Below are 6,497 nucleotides of genomic sequence, written 5' to 3'. Positions count from 1 at the left end.
GTTGATGGCCATCATGGCTGGAATCCAAATAAAGGGTCCCATATGGACTGACTTAAGGAGGAAAATAATCTACTCAACAAGAGAGTTCTTAGACCGAGCAGACGAGTTCATTAAACTAGAAGAAGACATCAAAAGAAAAGATCAAGCCAATCAGGTAGGTACCAGTACTGTTGTTCCAGCCAAAGACAATGGAGCTCTAAACCAGAACTAGAATCAGACAACCAATGGTAATGGTAATGGAAATAATAATGGACAAAAAAGTGGAAAACGAAATAATAACTCGAACAGTGACAATAATAAAGACAACAAAATGCCCAAAACCAATGATAAGCCACGAGAGTACAATCCTCGTTTTACCACTTACTCTACGCTCTTGGGGTTATGAGCAGAAGTCTTTCAAGCCACACAAGCCGAGGTACCTTAGAGGAAACCTAATCCCATAAGGAAAGACAAAAGTAAGAGAGATACGAACAAATTCTGTCGTTTCCACAATGACTACAAACATTACCTCAATGAGTGTCACTAGCTTAAGGACGAAATTGAATTTCTCATATGCCAAAACCATCAGGCCATGAGGAGGTATGTTCAACGCTGTGTTGATCAAACCCAAGCTACAATGCCAAATGCGGATGCACCAGCTCAGACATTATAGCCAACTCCCGTAACTGGTTGGATAGACATGATATGCAAAGGACCACACTTGGCAGGTGAAAGTAGAAAATCCTTAGAACGCTGTGCTCGGACACTTCACCACGAACTGGTGAATGAAGTACTGGCAATCGAGGAGCGTACTCTCAAAACCCATTGCTATGAATGGTGTTGTGAAAATTATGTACTACGCAATTATACGCAATTGTAACAAGTAATAAAATAGTAAGTAGAGTATTGTTCCCACGAGGATTGTTACTAATTACCAAAAACTAATCTTTATTTCTAATTTATTGACAAATAATAAATTCAGAATTTATAAAATTAAAACAATAAAACAATAAAATAGAACAATAGAAATTAATACTAAACATTAATTCAATGGATTAAGAATTAGGGTTATTAATTTCATCAACTATCCATGTATGCCTCTCTAATGTGAATTTAAGAATTCCTATCTCTATTTTGATAGCGGATTACAATTGTAAATTATATTCTTACTAGGACTTATAATTCTCTACAATAAGCAATCTCCTACATCTCTGTGGTAAACTAACATATTGCAGGCATTAAACACGTAATCCCTAAGCTACACAAATCATACAGGTACTCTCGTCCAATATAAATCTATTATTATTTGACTATAGCATATTTATCATTCACTTCTCATATCTCAGGTTGAACTCATACAAATCATGCAATTAGTGGCCAATTAATCACAAGACAAATAATTCACAATATTGATAGGAAATTCATAAAAGCTTCATTTGATAATCATAAGGTTTCAAGAGAATCCATTAACACCCTAAATAAGAAAATTAGTTCATGCTAAACATAATTAAATCCATCAAACTAAATATAAACATCACTAAATTTGAAAGTAAACGAAGAAGAAGAAAAAGAATGATAGAACTAGTTGATCTTCAAGCTTTTGCCTCCATATAGTGTTCCTTGAGTCTCCTCCTTAGGCTTTTCTTTAGAAATCATCATAATGTTGCTTAAATAGTAATTTGTGCTTTTAACATAAAATTCAACTTTTGCCCCTGCTTAAAATGTCCTAATCTGCACGTTGATTGCTCAGGCACTGCAGCCCTCTAATGAAGCGTTGGGGCCCGTGTCCTCAAATCGAAGTTTATCTCATCTCTGACTCAACAAGCACATCAACTCTAATATGTCTATGCTGCGACTCAAATTCCTCAATTAATAGCGCCACAGCTCCAAAAGGATGCACTGTGGCCTTTGTTTGCCCAGAACCATAAACTCTTTGTTTCGTTGAAGCACCACAGCTCAAATACTTAGTGACGCGACTATAATGTTTGATTTTTGCCAATTTACTTCTTTTCAGGGCCAAACACGGTCTTTTCATCAATTCTTCCATAAATCCTGAAATATTCTCAAACAAAGGCAACAACAACATCATACTACACAAACATAACTAAATAAGCTCAAAATTAACCCTCTAAATACTATAAAAACATAACTCCTCCAAACTTAACTTTTACTCGTCCTCGAGTAAAACTATTGACACTTTCTAAAACAAACTAATCACAAACATGAATCAAGTTATAACCTAACAAGCCTCCACCTCATGAAAACCATGCAATACAAGCTCAAAATTTCAACTATGTTTCATCTAGAATTTTAGTAAAATCAATTCAATAATCAACTTCGAACTTTGCTACACTAATTAGCCTTAACCAATAAAGAACACACAATCACAATACCATATACATGTCAAATCTTCCCAATCATTCCATCAAAACTAAGTATTTCATATGATTGCATAATTCATCAATCTCCCCTAATATGATAACACATGTTCAAGAATCAAAAGGACTTTTTAAGCTTATAACGAAAGACTTAGGCTCAGGTAGGCAAATAAAAAGTCAGTTTAGTTCAACTATACCATAAGCATACAACTCAAACAAACCAATATTTCTCAACTTAAAGCTGACAAACAATCCCAAAATTTCCCAAAATTTCATACTTTGAGAGAATTCATATTCCTGAAAACTTTTTTGTTTTCTAATGATAATACACTCCCCCAAACTTATTTCTTTATATATTTATTTGGAGTGTAGTCATTTTCAATATATATTTTCTTCTCTCGATTTTTATTCTTCCATTGACACAAATTTATAAATATAAAATTCATTACAAACCATCCCCCAATCACTTTTCATACGCTCATGGTATATCAAAGGGAAAGATAAATAACAAAGTTTCAATTAGGCTCAACATAAGTGTAAAACAACAAAAGAATCCTATTATGCTAAAAACTGGGTAACTATGGATTTAATATATTAAGGTTTGCTTAAAAGCCTCAATCATCCCAAAGAGTTGACTAAATCATCTTCCTAAGCATGCATCGTTCCCATTTCAACTCAATCAACAAACTATGCAAGTTTTAGAATATTTTCAAATTTTGATCCACAGATCCACAAACCCACTTAACATGCATATATTAAAGAATTGTAAAAAAAATTATTAATTACGGCTTTCATGAAAATTAAGACTCAGATCAAAGCTAATCACTAAATTAATTTCACCAAGCACACAGATTCACATAGTTCAACAAACGTCACTCACATCACATGGTTATAAGTATCATCGACTTCAAAACAACTTTATTCATAACTATAAACAACTAAAATAGAAAGAAAAAAAACTAAAACTAAAACAAAACCAAGTAACCCCTCCCCCAAACTTAAGTAACACATTGCCCCCAATGTGTTACAAAAAGAATAAGGAAAGAGGACGCACCGCATCAGTATTGTAGTTTTTTTTTTTCTGGGTCTCTCCGAAAATCGTTGGGCCTTTGACTTCTTAATGGACACGACTCTAATAGGGAGGTGTAGCAGCTCAAAATCGATACCTACGTATGTTTTATGTTTTTCAAGCTTTCACGATTTCCACGGTTCATATTTACAATCTAAAGTCTAAAAGTCCAAAATTCTAAAGAAAAATTAAAACAACATACAAAAATTTAACACTAAACATAAAAATAATTTTCCAATTAATATAAAGAAAAAAATACTAAAAAGAACTTGAGATGCCTCCCAAATAGCACTATCGTTAACGTCATTTAGTCGGACGTTGAATTCCTCTTCAATTTCAACTTGGATCAAGTCCATCCTTGAGAGCCATAGTGTCATGAGTGGACGCTCGTTTCTTGTTATTGTAAATTGTGAAACTTTACCTCGCCTATGTAACATTCGAATCTTCTCATTAAAGAACCATTTTAAATGATGACACACTTTTCACATACCTCTTTTAACCATGGATCTTTGCTTAAAGGCTTCCAACTTGTTCACTCCTCTTTTTACCACATCAACTCTACAACAAGTTGGAATTTCCATTGCTACAAAAACATTAAACGTCACCTCCTCATTTTGCACTCACATATTCAACTCACCTTTTTGTACATTGATTAATGCCCTAATAGTGGCTAAGAATGGCCTTCCAAGAATTATTGGAATATTTTCATCTTCCTCCATATCAATAATAATAAAGTCCGAAGGAAAGATGACTTTGTCCACTTTCACCAATACATCCTCAATCACTCCACGAAGATGTTTGACTGAACGATCCGCCATTTGTAAAGACATTGTAGTAGGCATAGAATCTCCCAATTTCAACTCGCGAAAGATTGATAGAGGCATTAGATTCACACTGGCCCCTAAATCACATAAAGTATTCACCACCACTGAGCCCCCTATAGAGCATAAGATATTGAAACTACCAGGATCTTTAAGCTTGGGAGGTAGCTTCTTAAGTATCACACTGCACTGCTTAGTAAGTGCCACTGTCTCATAATCCCCTAGTTTCATTTTCTTTGACAAAATTTCTTTCATAAACTTCACGTAAGTTGGCTTTGTTCAAGTGCCTCAGCAAACAGGATATTGATTGTAGCTTTTGAAAGATATCCAAAAATTTAGAAAATTGCTTGTCAAGCTTATTCTTTTGAAGCCTCTGAGGATATGGGATCTTTATATGGTGATCTATGCTTATTTTTGGCTGTTTCTATAGGTTCTCAGTAACATTTGACCCATTCATTTCCTTCTCCTTATCAACCACTTTTGGCTCATTTAACTTCTTGCCACTCCTAAAAGATATTGCATTGCACCGCTCTTTAGGATTCACCTCAGTAGTGCTAGGAAAATTTCCTTGAGCTCTATTTATCATCAAAGTATCCAACTGCTCTATTTAAGTATCCAAACTCCTAGATGCCCTTGTTTCGGTCATGAACTGGTTTAGTACATTGGACTGTGCTTCAGGTTGTTTCATGGGCATTGGTTGTTGTGGTTGTGGCTGTGGAGGTGGAAATTGTTGCTGATTTTGAGGGAAAGGCTGATGTTCGGCTTGGTTATCCGTCCATGAGAAGTTAGGGTGATTCCTCCACCCTTGGTTATATGACATCGAAAAGGGATTGGTGGTTGGCCTTTGAAAATGTCCTATAGCTTGGACTTGTTCCATAGGTATGTTATTCATATCCATGGCATGATACTAATTTAATGGATGAGAACTCTCACATGCCCAACATAAACTTTGTACTTGCATGGCTTGGGATGACAGGTTTCTCTGTTGTAACTGTTTTGTTAAGGCTGCCACTTAAGCTGTAAGCATGGAAATAACATCCAATTCAATCATACCAACCACATTCTTTGTTTTTCCCCTATCAGTTGGCCACTGGTAGTTATTCATCACCATCTCCTCTAAAAATTCATAAGCTTCATTAGACTTTTGTTCATGAACGCACCTCCTACTGCATCATCTATTATGGTACAAATAGTACCATTCAACCCATTATAAAAGTTGTGGACTAGCATCCACTTTTCTATATTATGATGTGAGCACTTCCTTAACAACTCTTTAAATCTTTCCCATGCATCATACAACGATTCCACTTCCGTCTGGCAGAAATTATTAATTTCCTCTCTCACCTTTGCAGCTTTTGCTGGAGGGAAAAACTTTGTTAAGAACTTCTGGGTTAACTCCTCCCATGTTGTGATAGAATTGGCTTGCAGCAAAATTAGCCAACTCTTCGCTTGATCTCATAGGGAAAATGGGAATAATCTCATTCTAATTGCATTATCACTTACCCTATTCATCTTAAACATTGTACATAGCTCCTGGAAATTGGGTATGTGCATATTAGGCAACCCCCTAAACTGAATAGTAGACTGCACTAGTTGTAATATTGCCAGATCGATCTCAAAATTATTCGCAACAATAGTGGGGTGTCTGATGCATGAATGCACTCCCTAACAGTAGGAAGTACATAGTCTCTAAGAGTCCTTGGTCCTTGATCCACTGGGACCTTTACAACATTTGGAATATTATTAACATTACCACCATTTTTCGCTGCATTTCCTTGATTCTCAGTCACGGCAAAGTCTAGCCTTCTCTTAATCTTTTAGTTTCATTTGCAAGTTCTTTCAATTTCAAGGTCTACCGACATTAATTTATTTTATCTACTTCGTTGCATATACAAATAATTCCTGAAAACACAATATCAGCCACAGACCGAATAAGTACTGAAATAAAAACCAATTTAGAATAACAATCAACTATATTGATATTAATAATATAGTTCCCAGCAATGGCACCAAAAACTTGTTGTGGTAATTATGTACTACGCAAGTATACACAGTCATAACAAGTAATAAAGTAGTAAGTAGAGTATCGTTCCCATGAGGACTGTTACTAATTAACAAAAATTAATCTTTATTTCTAATTGATTAACAAATAATAAATTATGAATTTATAAAACTAAAACACTCAAACAAATAAAATAGAAGAATAGAGAACTCAAAACTAAATATCAATTCAATGGATTAAGAATTAGG

The 6,497-nt window shown here is 34.8% G+C and overlaps 1 non-coding gene across 1 annotated transcript; it reads left to right on the top strand.

Annotated features, from left to right (window-relative positions):
- The first annotated feature begins 5,487 nt into the window (after positions 1-5,487).
- LOC133780732 (small nucleolar RNA R71) lies at positions 5,488-5,594 on the top strand. Its single transcript, XR_009869550.1, has one exon. It is a non-coding gene; the product is annotated as a small nucleolar RNA R71 (small nucleolar RNA).
- Positions 5,595-6,497: the final 903 nt, after the last annotated feature.

Source organism: Humulus lupulus, chromosome 5 (genome assembly GCF_963169125.1).
Source record: "Humulus lupulus chromosome 5, drHumLupu1.1, whole genome shotgun sequence".
Classification (NCBI taxonomy): domain Eukaryota; kingdom Viridiplantae; phylum Streptophyta; class Magnoliopsida; order Rosales; family Cannabaceae; genus Humulus; species Humulus lupulus.
Note: the sequence above shows the minus strand (reverse complement) of the source record. Positions and strands in the feature narration are given on the sequence as shown.